Genomic DNA, 14835 nt, shown 5'->3' on the forward strand with positions numbered 1-14835 from the left:
TTATCTGTTTTTAAGTAAACATGCATTACTATCATAACCTAAGGCTTATCTATTCTCGATTAAACATTTGGGGTTATGGGTGATAGATTCGGCCTAAGATTTCAAAGCGAGAGAGTGAAGTCGCTCACGTTTATTGGTTTCCTACGCAAGTTACAAGGGAGCATCACCGGTTAGAATATGTGTGTGCAAGAGAGATTAAAACTTAGAACTCGTTTGAAAATACATTTAAAATGATTTAAAGTGTTTATTTTATGATTCAATTGGATTTTTACTAATAAAGAGTGATTTCAAAATATTTTTACAAAAAATACTTCAAAACGAGCCCTTAGATTTTGATAGGGAAAATTTCTTCAAGGTATCACCAAATTGTTGGCATGATTGACCGAACCACTATAAATTTTTTTTTTTTTTTGTGGAAACAAAGAAGTAATTTATTGAAGAGGGAAACCCAAATATAATCATTCCCTACATAATCAAACCGGAGAGCATCTAAAGCAAAGGAGGAGGACAGTGATCCTAATTATGACAATCAGTAATAAGGTCATGGCGAGCAAATACATCGACGACAAAGTTCGCCTATTTGAAGATATGGCTCCTATTGTGTGTTATTTTTACTTGTGTTTTTGTTTATGGTATGTGTATATATGGCTCCTATTGTGTTGTTATTTTTACTTGTTCTTTTTGTTTAAGATATGTGTGTGTATACACACACACACACACACCCCAGCATTATGAGAGAAAAGTCAATAATTAGATAATTAACTCAAACACATTTGTTTCTGGCAAATCCAATTTGCAAGTGAATTGCAACATAGGATGCTGCCATCAACATGGCACCCGTCATTTTCAATTGGACATTAAATTTTACAACTTTATAATCAATTGCACAAATTTTTTTCTGTCCTGCTATAACATGTTTACTTTTGTAATTTTATCTCTAGATTCTCTACCACTCATTCTTTTCCACAGGAAAAAAATGCGCCATTTATTTGCTAAGCTAGGGTACACACATAATTGAAGTGGAAGATTCATATCTCTACCGCTCATTCTTTTTGGGAACGGATCCCCTCCTAAGCTTAGGAGGTTGAGCCTCCTAAGCAAATCACACAAACCGTTGGATTTTGATCCAACGACTGCAATTATTATAACTTTTAGATGAGCCCCCTATTTGTAGTCGTTGGAGCCCCCTATTTGTAGTTATTGGATCAAAATCCAACGGCGTGTATAATTTGCTCAAAAGGCTCAGCCTCTTAAGCTCAAGAGGGGATCCGTTCCCATTCTTTTTCACTCTTAAAATAGCTTTTCCAGGATTTGTCTAGTGGATGTAAATGGCAGGATAGGGCAATCATCTATGTCATATTTACAGAAACCTTACTAGGCTTGGCATTTCACTTGTGCATATCAGTAAATTAAGATGAAATATCAAGTTGAACACAGGTTCTAAGGAATTTGTATCCTCTCCGGGCTTTAGTGTCCGGATCTCAAAGAACATTGGTTTGTGTGAAAGAGAAATAAGAGTCATTGGTTTGTGTTAGGTGAGTCAGCAGAATAAGTTAATGGGAACTATTTGATTTCATTTGAGTGGTCCGGATTGTCTGATCTTTGAGTTCTAGACAATAACATTCGGAGTAGGTATCTATCCAGTTCTAGGAAGAAAAAAATATCATGTTTAAGAAAAAAAATACCAAGTTCATCTTGTCTTCAAGTATTATTATTATTATTATTATTATTATTGTTTTAGGATTTTAATCTCGGGGTTGACATTGAGGTTTTAAGTTTTAGATGTCCGTCAAGGTTTGGTGTTAATCATTTTGGATTTTAGGTTTTAGAATGTCCTTGGATGAGCTTAGGGTTTAGGTGTAGGTCACTGAATTTGGGCGAATTAGACCTATGCCCTAAGCGATTAACGTAGTGATTTTTTTATGGGCGCTTTCATACAGTTGCCTAACTTCTGAAATTTTGAGATTAAACATTCATGTTTTAGGCGTTTGATTAGATATTTTTCCTACAATTTCGGTGCCTCAATATTAGATATTGCCTTCTTTGTAATAAGGAATTACCCAACTTGCCATTATATTTCGGGTAATAAAAGAGAGACCAATTATTTAGACCAAATTTTGTAAACCATATAACATAGTTGTTAATGATTGAATTATCACTTAAATAATCTTTAACGTACTTATTTATTATTAGTGACACATCACACGATTTACAAATTTGGTCTAAAAAGTCGGTCTATCTAACATTACTGTTATATTTAATATACCTTTTAAAACCTGGATAATATATAAAAACTTCTAAAATCTGGTAGATATATGTTGTAGTATTCAATCTTGAGATAAAAAAAACAAACTGAATGATATCTTGAAGAACAGAATTTGTTTACTCAGCTCAATGAATAGAATGACCGATGTACATTAGAGTGAGTGGCAAAGAAATCATGAATAATTCTACTTTTGAAAGTCTAGCTTGATATGTTTCTTTATATGCAACATCCATCGGCCCTTAAATTGTATTATTATATTCCAAAAGTAGTAATTGTGGAAAACATACATTGGTCAGAGAGTAGAGAAGGCTTTGATATATGCTATACCAATAGCAAGTTTAGGGGCTTGCAGAAAGGCAGGGCAACGGCTGCCCAATTGCGCTTTAGACTGAAAAAGCACTTTCATCGGTTCATTTTGTGGACGGCAATTGGTGGGCAAATATATATTCGTATAAAAACCCCGAGCAATTTGAGTTCAACCTTACGCTAGCAGGCAAGACTGATGCCAGCATGACGTTAGTCACGTTTTTCCTTTTTTTTTTTTTTTTTGTGTTTGGCGTGTGTAACATACGGGTAGCTTGAGTGAGTTGGTCGACAGCGTTTGCTGTCGTAAGTAGGGATGGGTCGGTTTCATTTGGTTTGGTTTTTTACCAAAATCAAAACCAAATCGAAATTTATGTTTGGTTCGGTTTGATTTTCTTTAAGTTGATTTTTTTGTTTGATTTTGTTTGGTTCGGTCTCGGTTTAGTTTCAATTTTTCTATTTTATCAATGTCGCACACTTAAACAACTGACCTTACTAATCCCCTAGAGTCTTGATAGTAATAAAAGCAAACCAACTTTTATCCCATCTCTTCTGTAATTGGGAACGCTGGAATGACTTTTATCTTGTCTTCACTGTACATTAAGGTAGTCTTGTGTACTATGCCAATCAAATGGGGAATTTTAGCAGAAAGCGTCAGAAGGAAGTTAGATATTATCTACCAATTTCAAGGCCACATGATTGCACATGGTGGCATTTACTTATTATTTAAGAAGAATGTTAAGATCAGTTTAGAGACTTAGGCTTAGGTTTAAATACTAACATAAAACGACATCATTTTAAGTGTACATACATTTGGATTGGATCGGTCATTTTAAGTGTACATACATTTGGATTGGATCGGTTTTCAGACCTCTAAAACTGAAACCGAACTAATAATTTTCGGCTTGGTTCAGTTTTTCTTTTTTCGGTTTTTGGTTTTTCAGTTTCGGTTTGATGTTCGGTCCAGATTTTTTCAGTTTTCGATTTTTTGAACCCACCCCTAGTTGTGAGCCCCGCTGCTACAGAGCCAAATCACGAGTCACTTGCTAAATGATGTGGCACAACAATAGTCGTTGGACTTCCAATAGACTAGTCATCTAGACCGTTGGATTTTAAATATTAAACAAAAATTGAAATAGTTATTGCTGTGCCACGTGTCACTAGAAAAAATGAAAAAAAAAAATATATATATATATATATATATATTTCATCCTATAAATATCCAATCATCTTTTTGGTTCGCCTTTTATTTTTAATTAATTATGTTTATTGTAATGCTATGCTTTGTTCTGCATTTGAAATTAAATTATCGGAGTTAAACAAAGAGTTTTCTTTTCAAAGAACAAACTACAAAGTTCACACTTAAACATTCTTACAAGTTATAAAAAAGAAAAATATATATATTTATGTATAGTAGTAACTCTTGTCCTTGCCAAACAGATGGAGTTGCACAAAGGCAATTACTTTTCAAAAGGCGATTAACATGCCCTTGCCCTTACCTTCAAGGAGTGAACTTGCTCTAAATTATCATCATGCTTCACAAAAGCTGCATATATGCTATTTCCCCTTGAAGTTTTATAACAATGAGTGTCCAAATTTTCCACAATGGGAAAATTTAGAGTCAAATATCTCAAGTACCCTTTCTCTTTATTTGTAAGTGACAGGACTTGGTTTTGATCCTCGCCAATGGCAAATTTGAACCACATTATTGATAGGTCATTATGAGGCTCAGCCCACTTCTCCATCCCTTATTATAGATAATATTGTTTATTTAAAATAAAAATAAAATAAAATAAATAATAATAAAAAACAACTCTCAAGTACCCTAACCGAAAACAGAGTAACTTTATAGCATATATGGAACAAGGCCAAGTAACCTTATTATTGTAATTATGAGAGGCTCCGAACATTGTTATTTACCTCATATATATTTACATTGTAATATTGACACATTAATTAAAAGGGTACATTATTCATGTTTTTAACAAAAACTAGAAGGCATGGCCAATATTCCATACCCATACAGTAGTAAATTTATTAATTAAGCTGAACTTTTAGCAACATAATCCCAAACCAAACCTGTGGAAATTGAAAAGTTGCGCTTCCTGATTTGAGTAACTACTTGGACTTTGGAGCAGCAGCAAAAGCAAGCAACATATATCAACTTTAAACAATTTAAACTTGCCAATTAAGCCGCTGATTTCTTCAATCCTTCGATGCATGTTTTTGACCCATTGTTTCTGACATCTGAGTCACTGCCACAAGAACTCCGGCTCTTCATCAAGCCATGGCACAGAGAAGCGAAACCCAGGATCACTGTGATGCCCAACATCTAAAAGCAGATCAGGAAGGTTAAAAAACATGTCATCGTTGTAACTGTTTGATGGGGAAGTTGATGATGAATCATGAGTACTGCTGTCATGAACAGCTTGGCTGATCAGCTCTGTTTCGGCTTCCGCTTCTGCTTCAAGGCTGCTGCTTCTGCAGCTTCTAGTTGGGTAGGTACTTGCAGCTGCCTTGGCAGCGGCAACTTGGATGTCCTTTGGCAAGGCGGAAGCCGGAACAGGAAGCTCTTGAGCCAGCTCAGGGAAGTTGAGCACCGCAGAGCGGCCTTTGATAGTAAGAGCGGCGACATCATGTGCGCGAGCGGCCATTTCGGGGGTGGGAAAAGTTCCAAGCCAAATTCTTGACTTCTTTCTTGGCTCTCGGATTTCTGAGACCCATTTGCCCCATTGACGCATTCTCACTCCCCTATACGTTGGTTTATGAGGATGCCTCTGCTGCCTCCCATCACCATTAATACCATTGTTAATCTTTGCTTTCTTCTTACTAATTTGATCATCATCATCATCATCATTAGTAGTAGTAGCTTTCTCATGACCATCAAGTAGTTGTATTTGATTTGATGACGACGATGATGATGATCTCTCGCTAATTTTTCGTGCCGGAGATTCTGCAGAAGGAGAGGTGGTAGAATTCGAGTAAGAAGATGTGGTCTGAGCCTCACAATCTATAAAATTGAATTGTTCTTCTTCCATGTTTAAGTGGGTAGAAGAAAGAAGAAGAATGTGGTAGAGAGCTCTCAAAATAGGGGTATGGGTTCTTCTCTTATGATTCTTACACATGAGAAATGGTATATATCATATATATATATATATATGATTTATACTTAAAGCAGTGGCCAAAGTACAAAAGACTACGAACACTGTTCCATGCTTGACCTCTGACCAGTCATTTCTGTTTACTAACAAATTACAGATTTCCATATACGCGTCAGTATGTAATTTATCAATACGAAGAAATGATTCGTAAAATATAAGCAATGCAAATTAAATGACAGAGTAAATTGAAGATCAAGTCGAAAAACAATGAAAAAAGCTTGCAGATTCAAGCTCTGGTGTCCCATTTGACCATGACCCGTCATTTTTAAGAGAACAACGATGTGCACCAAACTCACTGTCATGATGTGGTATATGGGCATTTTCAATCAAATTACATTTTTTTCTCTTAAGTATTTTAAGATTTAAGCCCTTTCAGTATTTTGTTATTTGCTTAATAATTATATTTTTATTTGGACTCTTAAGGCTTGTAGGGTTAAGTTCCATTATTAGTAGCACGTTTTGGTATTGGGGTCGTTATCTTCTAATTTTGCAATATTGAACGTTGAAAATTTTTGATATTTTTTAAGTGAATTCCGGTGTTCTTGTGCTTTCAAACTAACGTCGTTTATCATTTTCTTCGTCAAGCTGGGTCAAAAAGGAGACTGAGTGTTTTCCAAAGAGTAGATTGTTGGTAATTTTGCAGCCCCATGTTAATGTTTGAATGGTGTATGGTTTTGCATCATCTTTTATAGTGGCTTTGTATCTTTGGCCTCTCTCCCACATCTTATTAACGAAAGTAGGGCATTTAGATGTGCTATTTATAATTTAATTGGTTGCAACTTTACACTACTTGAGGAGGTGGGCCGTTCAAATAGTTGCTTATAATTGCTTCCCCAACACCCCCAAGAAAACGTTTGTTTTTTATCAAGCCACGAATTTCACATGGAATCTGGTTCGAGGTGTTTTTGGCTTCATTATCTGGTCTTTACCATATGGAGCTTTCTTATAGTTACAATTATCTTAACTTCGAACTGGTTCACTAATTAACACTGATCTCTCTCCGTTGATGTTGAAAGTATGTCAAATTTCGTTTCCTGACCTCAATACATATAGTTCTCTTCGATACATGGAAACCTAATTTTCCCACATAGACACGTACATATAAGGATAATTCATATATATCAGTCCCTTTCTGTTGAGGCATTCTTCGACTAATTTTATCGGTAGTGCTAGAGAGACCAAACTTTTCAAACAAAATTTGCAAACCAAATGATGTGGTTGTTGATGACCGGAGTATTACTTAAGCGTTGATCAACGTGCTTATTTCCTATAGATAACACATCATTTGATTTGTAAATTTGATTTAAAATTTTGAACTCTATAGCATTACCCTAATTTTATTTGAGGGACATCTTGTGGGGCTCATTTTACATCGCATTTCGACAATCCAACCATCCATCTTTTAGATTTTCTCTCAACGATCATCTTTACAAAAAACCACTCAAATATGAAACTATTTTACTGTTGATTACATTGTAGTCATATTAGTCTTTGAGTAAAAGATTTTTCACGAGTCTTAGACCTGGAGTCGGAATAAGGTGGTAGTTCGATTATCACAGTGAAATTTTTTGAAAACACTAAGCTTAGAAGATAGCATTTTTTATTGCAATGTTATCAATGAGGATCTAGAACTTTGTCTCGGTCCTCCAAGCTTAACTGTGTTTAACTCTGCCATTCAGACTCTGAAGTTGGTTTGCTTTGGAAAAATTGTTGGACTAAAACTTTATTTTGTGATACAGGACGCAAATGATGAAAAGTCCTAAGTATTTTACTCTAATAACTAAATGATTTGAGAAAATAATGCTTAGCAAAAATGTGCAGGCACACATTTTATTAACATAGAATAATCGAAGTCTCATGAATAGGGCAAAATGAGCATGCTTTCAGGGCGCAGCTCAAGGGATCGGTGGCCTAAAGTGCAGCATATTCCTTGAACTGTTGTACACAAATCTCCACACAACTGTACATGTTAGATGTGACTAGTTAGCGATTTTGTGTCTCCACAAAGCCTTATCACATAGTGCTACGGGCTATGTAGCTGAAAGGATCAGTGACCTCATTTATAAGTAAACACATTCCCTGAACTGTTGCTCGTGAAGTTCCATATAACTACACTCATAGTTAGCGTTATCATGTTGCGCTATAGGCTACGCAACTCAAAGGATCGGTGACCTCATATTACAAGTGCAATACAACTTTCTGGCAGCGTATGTGAGACTTCATCGTGTTGCACGATTTAGCCCTTTGTGAAGTACAAGATCTCACAAGCTCAGTGTGCACTGCCCATATAACCTTGCCTCAATCACACAAATATGTTCTCATGTTAGACAACTTTCGTTCGAGCCATTGAAGTCAACGACCAGCTTAGTAGTGTCAGGGCCACACGGTCAAATGGCAATATCGCACAATGAATTCGTAGCTCTATATCAACTAAGTTTCAAGGAAATTAAAGGCTTTTTAGCCAAAATGATCTTTGAAATTCGCATAACTCCTCACTTTGGTCGTTGAGATTTGAAATCAATAGAAGTGGTCCTTGAGATTGTCCACCATTAATCATTTTGGTCATTCGGTGAAAAATTATGTTAAGTAAGGATTAAAATGACAAAACTACCCTCAATTTAATAAAAATAGGTCAAAGATTTGACAACAATTGAGGGTATTTTGATCATTTTATCCTTAATTTATGGACATTTTATCCTTATTCAAAAACTCATTAGCGAGTAGCACGCCCTTCAGCTTCTCATCCTTGGACTCAAATTCATTGGCAGTTCTGAAGACAATTGATCTCATTGGCAGAAGTTAAAATTTCCTATATATCCTTGGCATAACAAGCAGAACGAAGCTCATAGTTGATCTTCCGCATCTTGGATTTTCAACTGGTACAATTCTTTATCTTCTATGCAGCTTCCATTGATGATCGAAAAGTAACAAGCTTGAGCTTCGGATCCTCATTCTCTTGACAATCTGCTTCCAGCTGCGGAATTATTAGGAATTTGTTTATCAGCAGATTTGTATGCACGCTTCAGTTGGAGAATGATTTTTCTAGTATTCTTCTTGTCTCCATTCGAATAACTTTGTTCCTCCTTGGCTTCTTTTTACACATCACTTTACCTACTTTGTCTGCATTCGAGAGATGATTTTTTTTTTTTATCTCATATTTACTGAGAAGGGAATATGGTTGCGAATATGTAGTTTAGCTAACATGGGTTTGCCTTTCCTGACTATCGAAGGTTTTCATGTCTTTGCATTCGGATTTTCTTAGGAGCTGTCTGATAACCATTTCGTTTTCATTTTTTTGAAAACTAAAATATTGTTTAGTGACTATTTTTTCAGTTTTCAAAAAAACAATAACTAAAACCTACTTTCTTGAGTTTTTAAATTTTGGTCCTTGAGTTTTTACATTTTGATTTTCAGTATTCACTTCTTCTTTTTTTAAACTGAAAGTAATTATCAAACAGTTAAAAAAAAAACAAATGAAAAATTAAAAATAGAAACGAAATAATTATCAAACGCCCATTTAACTTCCTTAGAATCCAAACTCAAATGAGTGTGAGATGCAGCTTATTTTAATGTACCTTTCATTTTCAAATTCTCTTTATTACGAGGGGGCATGGTTTATGTCATGGCTGACAGAGGTAGAGTGGTATTGCTGTGCTTTGAAAAAAAACTGCTTCTGCTGTGCTGTGAGAATAAGCAGCTGTGAAATAAAGTAGCAGAGTGTTTGGTAAACTTTTTTGTAAAAATGCTTTTGAAAAAAAAAAAAAAAGCAGTATTAGAGTGTTTGGTAAACTTTTATGTAAAACAGATGTTAAAAAAAACCGGTTTTTCAAAGCTGGGTTTTGCAGCTTCTTGTTTTTGGCTTTTTTTCACCCAAAACTGTGAAAAAAAGCTGAAGCTGAGTGTTTACCAAACACAAAAACAGCTCCTAGCTTTTTTTTATAGCAACTTTTTTCAGAATCACCTCAATACCAAACCAGGTCTAAAGAACCAGCTAGGCTATGGTAGATAAAAATTCAAAAGGAGCAAAACAGTCATTCAGTTGGAAGGTTTTGACTCGGCATATATGTCAAAGGGAAGAAAGATTAGTTCAGCCCATCCCACTTTGTAATCCTGGTTTCATCTCTTCTGCTCTTTGACTACCTGTAACTTTCTTACAATGGTTATTCACTTTTCTCTCTTAAAAAGTTGGTCATTTATTTTATAAGAATCAAAATTATGATCATTTAATATATTGAACTGGAAAAAGAGAATCTCTCTCATAAACTTCAAATATTTCTGTCCAACTTTGATTCCTATATATCGGAATCAAACTTTATTTTTCAACCCACTATGGAACACCTAAAAATCAATTTGAACATTTTTTTCGTCTAATTATTTTCTTTAAAACTTTTCATTGTCAGAGTTTATTAATAAAAATACATTCAAACCTTACTTTCAACATTTCATCATGAATTATTTGTTCTTGTTTGCCTAATTTGTCTATCATTTGTGTGTCTGCAATACGGTTTCTCACGTCGTTGATTTGATTACAGAGCTTGGCCTAAGTGTTCAAGATCTTGGTCAATAGTATCGGAAGGATAGATGTATAAAATTAGGTATTCAACCGGTAGTAATACTGTTTCTGTTTGTAATTGATTTGATTTTTCTAAACAGTCATATTTATTCCTAGGGTTAGATGATAATATAAAGGAATATAGACTCAATTACACCCAAAACTTGAGAAATTTTTATGTGTTATCACGTGATGTATTATTTCACATGTTATAAGATAATTAGTAACATAATCTATATATCCTACTTTCGGAGTATATTAATAAAAAACAAATACACGTATTATAAATTTAAATGAATTAGTAACACTATATAATGATACTTTTAGTACACCAAAACATCTCCCCAGACCCTAATCTTGGTCAGCGCTGCTTTGTGCCAACTTTGCCTAATGAGCGTTACTACTTTTATTCCTGGGATATTGGATCTTCTCTTAACCCATTGTTGACTAAACAGCGGAATGATATAAAAGTATTTCATATCTGTTTATTTTTTCCAATAATATGCTGAAAATGAATGTGTTTCAACATTTTGGCTACAATGCACCTACGTTGGGACCTCTATTCGAAGTTTAAAGAATTTTTATCTAATACACAAACACACTCATATATGTGTGTGTGTGTGTGGATTTGGTTAGTTTGTCAGAGCATTGTGCTCGTCCCTTGCACCCAAGTTCGAATTGTCCTCCTTTAACTATAATATTTTTGTCTCGTTAAAAAAAAAAAAAAGGCTTTTTAGCCAAAATGGTCTCTGAGATTTGCATAATTTCTTACTTTGGTCCCTGAGTTTGTCCACAATCAATCATTTTGGTCATTTCTTAAAAAATCTCAATAAAATAAGGATAAAATAACAAAAATACCCTCAATTTTTGTTAAATCATTTTGGCTTATTGTTTATTATATTAAGAGCAATTTTGTCATTGAGATCTTTATTTAACATAATGTTGCATTGAAAGATCAAAATGATTGATTATGGACAAACTCATGAACCACTTCGATGAATTTCAAATCTCAACGACCAAAATGATGAATTATGCAAATCTTAAAGACCATTTTGACTAAAAAGCCAAATATTTAATACATTCAAACTACATGAGTAAATAACTACCAGGGACATTTTTTTTCTTCAGTTAAAAAACATCGGAATGTATAGTTGATAACTTCTGGCTCTAAGTCTATTTTGGTTGATAGTTTGGCAGTAAATAGAACATGTTAGATGGCGTGACCAAAAGAGCAGTTTTCCACATTTCCTCCACACATGAAACATTCCATAATTAATTGGAGATAGTACTGCAATCATCAAAACTGGAATGTGAACGAATTCAAAAATTATTCCGGAAAGTGAAAGTTACCAAACATTTCAGGCTTTTAGCCATTTACTAGTTGGGTTTCAGGTTCTTGATAATTATGATCTGTACGTTTAAGTTATAACATATGTAGATAAAATTTTAAATTCTCTTATAATTATGAAATTTTTTTTCGGGACGGGCGTATGTGACATCCCACATCGTCCAAGGGAGTGATCCTCAAAATGTATATTCTCATCCCTACGTAGCACGAAGCTTTTTGAGAGCTCACTAGCTTCGGGTTCCATCGGAACTCCGAAGTTAAGCAAGAATGGGGCTTGAGCACTTCCAGGATGGGTGACCCACTGGGAAGTTGCTCGTGAGTTCCCAAAAACAAAATCGTGAGGGAATGGTAAGCCCAAAGCGGACAATATCGTGCTATGGTGGTGGAGCGGGCCCGGAAAGTGATCCGCCCCGGGCCGGGATATGACACGTAGGTTGAGGGTTTTCGTGAACATACCTGATATCTTAACAAATCGTATCGTGTTAAACGCGTTAAAATGTATGACTTGACCTGTTGAAATTAATGGGTAATATAACATGTCTCCTTACTCATTAAAGAATATATATTTTACTTCAATAAAATAATCAATTGAAAAATGTTATACTAAATTAGTATCTATATACCACTTTATCACTAAAACACATTTGCCTTTCATGTGTTACATACCCCAAAATAGAAGCCTAATGAAAAAGCATTAGTACATTACTATAAAATTCAAAGAGAAAATTATAGCATTGGTCCATGAACTTTATCCCAATTGGAGCAATTGTTCCTCAACTAAAAATTCATTATCATTGGTTCTTTAACTCATCAAAACGTGCAATTATGATCATTTTTGTTAAAACTCAGGTTAGACTGTGCCTGATTAATGTTTAGAAATTCTCTTCCGCATATTTTTTGTCACGAGCAAATGGTTAAGATTTAACTAAATGGACTATAGTTGAATCTAAACCTTTTTTTTTTTTTTTTTTTTTTCTTTTTTCTAAAAATAAGTGCAGGTAAGATTTTCTCTTAATTCGGAAAAGGAAGCTCGACTCTAAATCCCAAGACCAATATCAATAGGCCATGGCCCATGGGTTATTATGTCAAATGAGGCCTTTGTTTTTTCGTTTATTTTGTTAGGTGGTTGGTGGTTCACTCTCTTCGGTTCTAATTTCGGTAGACATTATTAGCTACAAAAATAGGTTGGACAATAGTGACCATTACAATGCTACAAAAATAGGTTGGACAATAGTGTAAAATGGGTTGGACAACAGTGACCATTACAATGCTACAAAAATAGGTTGGACAGTAGTTTTTATAGGGCCGGAGTCCGGACCATTGGCATTATAATGAAGACACGGGGCAGCAGTGGAAGGCCAAATCATTTAACATAGTACTGCACTGCATGTTATTAGTATTGTACTCAATTTTTTGGCTGATTGTGGAAGGTCTTAGTACTGGTTTGATATTGAAATGCTTTTATAAAAAAATAGGTATCAAAATAAGTTGAGCTCAAAAAGGTGTTTGGTAAACACTTAAAAACAGCTTATTTTCACAATTTTGAGTGAAAAAAAAGATGAAAACGTGAAGCAGCAAAGATGAGCTTATTCTCACAACACAGCAGAAACAGTTTTTTTCAAAGCACAGTAATACCAAACCAGCCCTTAGTACTGATTTGGTACTGAGGTGTTTTTATAAAAAGTGGGTATAAAAAAATAAAAAAAAAAGTTGAGCTCAAAAGGATGTTTGGTCTCTTAAAAACATATTATTTTCACAGTTTTGGGTGAAAAAAAAAGTTAAAAACGGAAAGCAGCAAAAATGAGCTTATTCTCACAACATAGCAGAAACAGTTTTTTTTTTCAAAACATGGTAATACCAAATTAGCCCTTAGTTTTATTGTTTGAGGATGTCTTTTGTCTCACATTGGAAAAGTAAAGGACTTTGCATGTGATTGACAATAAGTTTTGGTGCGAAAGCTCAATTTCTTTCGTATATCAAAACAGGCATATGAGTTGAGTTGTTCACGTATTTGACTTGAGTTTCTTTATGCGTAAAAAAGCATATGAGGATATGAAGTGTTGTCCACGTGTTTGTAAATATCGTGTTGTCTTGTAACAAAAATAAAGGTTAAAACTCAAGTTAGACTGTGCCTGATTAATGTCTAGAAATTATCTTCCACACATTTTTTGTCACAGAGCAAACGGTTAAGATTTAACTAAATGAGCTATAGTTGAATCTAAACCCTTCTTTTTTTCTAAAATAAATGCAGGTGAGATTTTCTCTAATTCGGAAAAGGAAGCTCGACTCTAAATCCCAAGCCCAATATCAATAGGCCATGGCTCATGGGTTATTATGTCAAATGAGGCCTTTGTTTTTTCGCTTGTTTTATTAGGTGGTTGGTGGTTCACTCTCTTCAGTTGTAATTGGTAACTTGTATTCGAAGAAAAGAGAAAAGGCAAAACCCTGTAAGTGAACCGAATGGCTTTTGGGAGAGCTCGAGCGGCATCTTCCACCCTCTTCAGTCGTCTCTTTCGCCACTCAGTCAACACCAACGTCACCACTTCCTATCGCACTATCTCCACCGACGTCGCCGCCCGCTAAACTCCTCATCCATCAAGCACTAGCAAAGCCAGTCAGTTTTAACTTTGACATCAATTTTCCAATTGGGACGTTGCCTGCCGCTTAGTGCTTTTGAACATTAGGACCAAAATACACAACATCGAGATGTACTCGGGGCGAGACGGAAAGTTGGTTCGACCGCTGGAAACTTATGCAACGGTTTGAAAGAACCCTCCTGAGGAGGATGCCTAGTGAAGTTGCCTTCCCGTGCTGAGAAGTGGATTGATTCTAAGTTCCTGGCGACAATTGGGACGGTCCCAAGTGAGCCAAATCTAGGGAATAAGGAAAAGCAGTTGTATAATGCTGGGCAAAGCCGGTGGTTGGGGCAGCGGCCCAAGGTTCGAGGAGTTGCGATGAACCCGATTGATCATCCACACGGTGGAGGTGAGGGTAAGAGCAAGGGAAGGCCTTCCGCAACACCTTGGGGTAAGCCTTGTAAGGATGGCTACAAGAGTGGACCCCTCAGGCGAAGAAAATAGACGGCTTGTTTGGGAGAAAGTAAATGGTATGCGTGAATATATCCTTAATGTTGAAATTTGGTGATAGGAAGTAACGGGACCTTTTAACAACATTCCGACTCCTCCAATTTACCAAGAACGAGGTT

At 35.3% G+C, this 14835-nt stretch overlaps 2 pseudogenes across 1 annotated transcript; one reads left to right on the plus strand and one right to left on the minus strand.

Moving 5' to 3' along the window:
• Positions 1–4395: 4395 nt before the first annotated feature.
• On the minus strand, positions 4396–5694 carry LOC137723804 (ethylene-responsive transcription factor ERF038 pseudogene; annotated as a pseudogene). Its single transcript, XR_015961506.1, has one exon. The product of XR_015961506.1 is annotated as an ethylene-responsive transcription factor ERF038 pseudogene (transcript).
• An 8396-nt stretch (positions 5695–14090) lies between these two features.
• On the plus strand, positions 14091–14810 carry LOC148697340 (large ribosomal subunit protein uL2my, C-terminal part-like; annotated as a pseudogene).
• The last annotated feature ends 25 nt before the right edge of the window (positions 14811–14835 follow it).

Source organism: Pyrus communis, chromosome 4 (genome assembly GCF_041283825.1).
Source record: "Pyrus communis isolate YQ-2024b chromosome 4, ASM4128382v1, whole genome shotgun sequence".
Taxonomy (NCBI): domain Eukaryota; kingdom Viridiplantae; phylum Streptophyta; class Magnoliopsida; order Rosales; family Rosaceae; genus Pyrus; species Pyrus communis.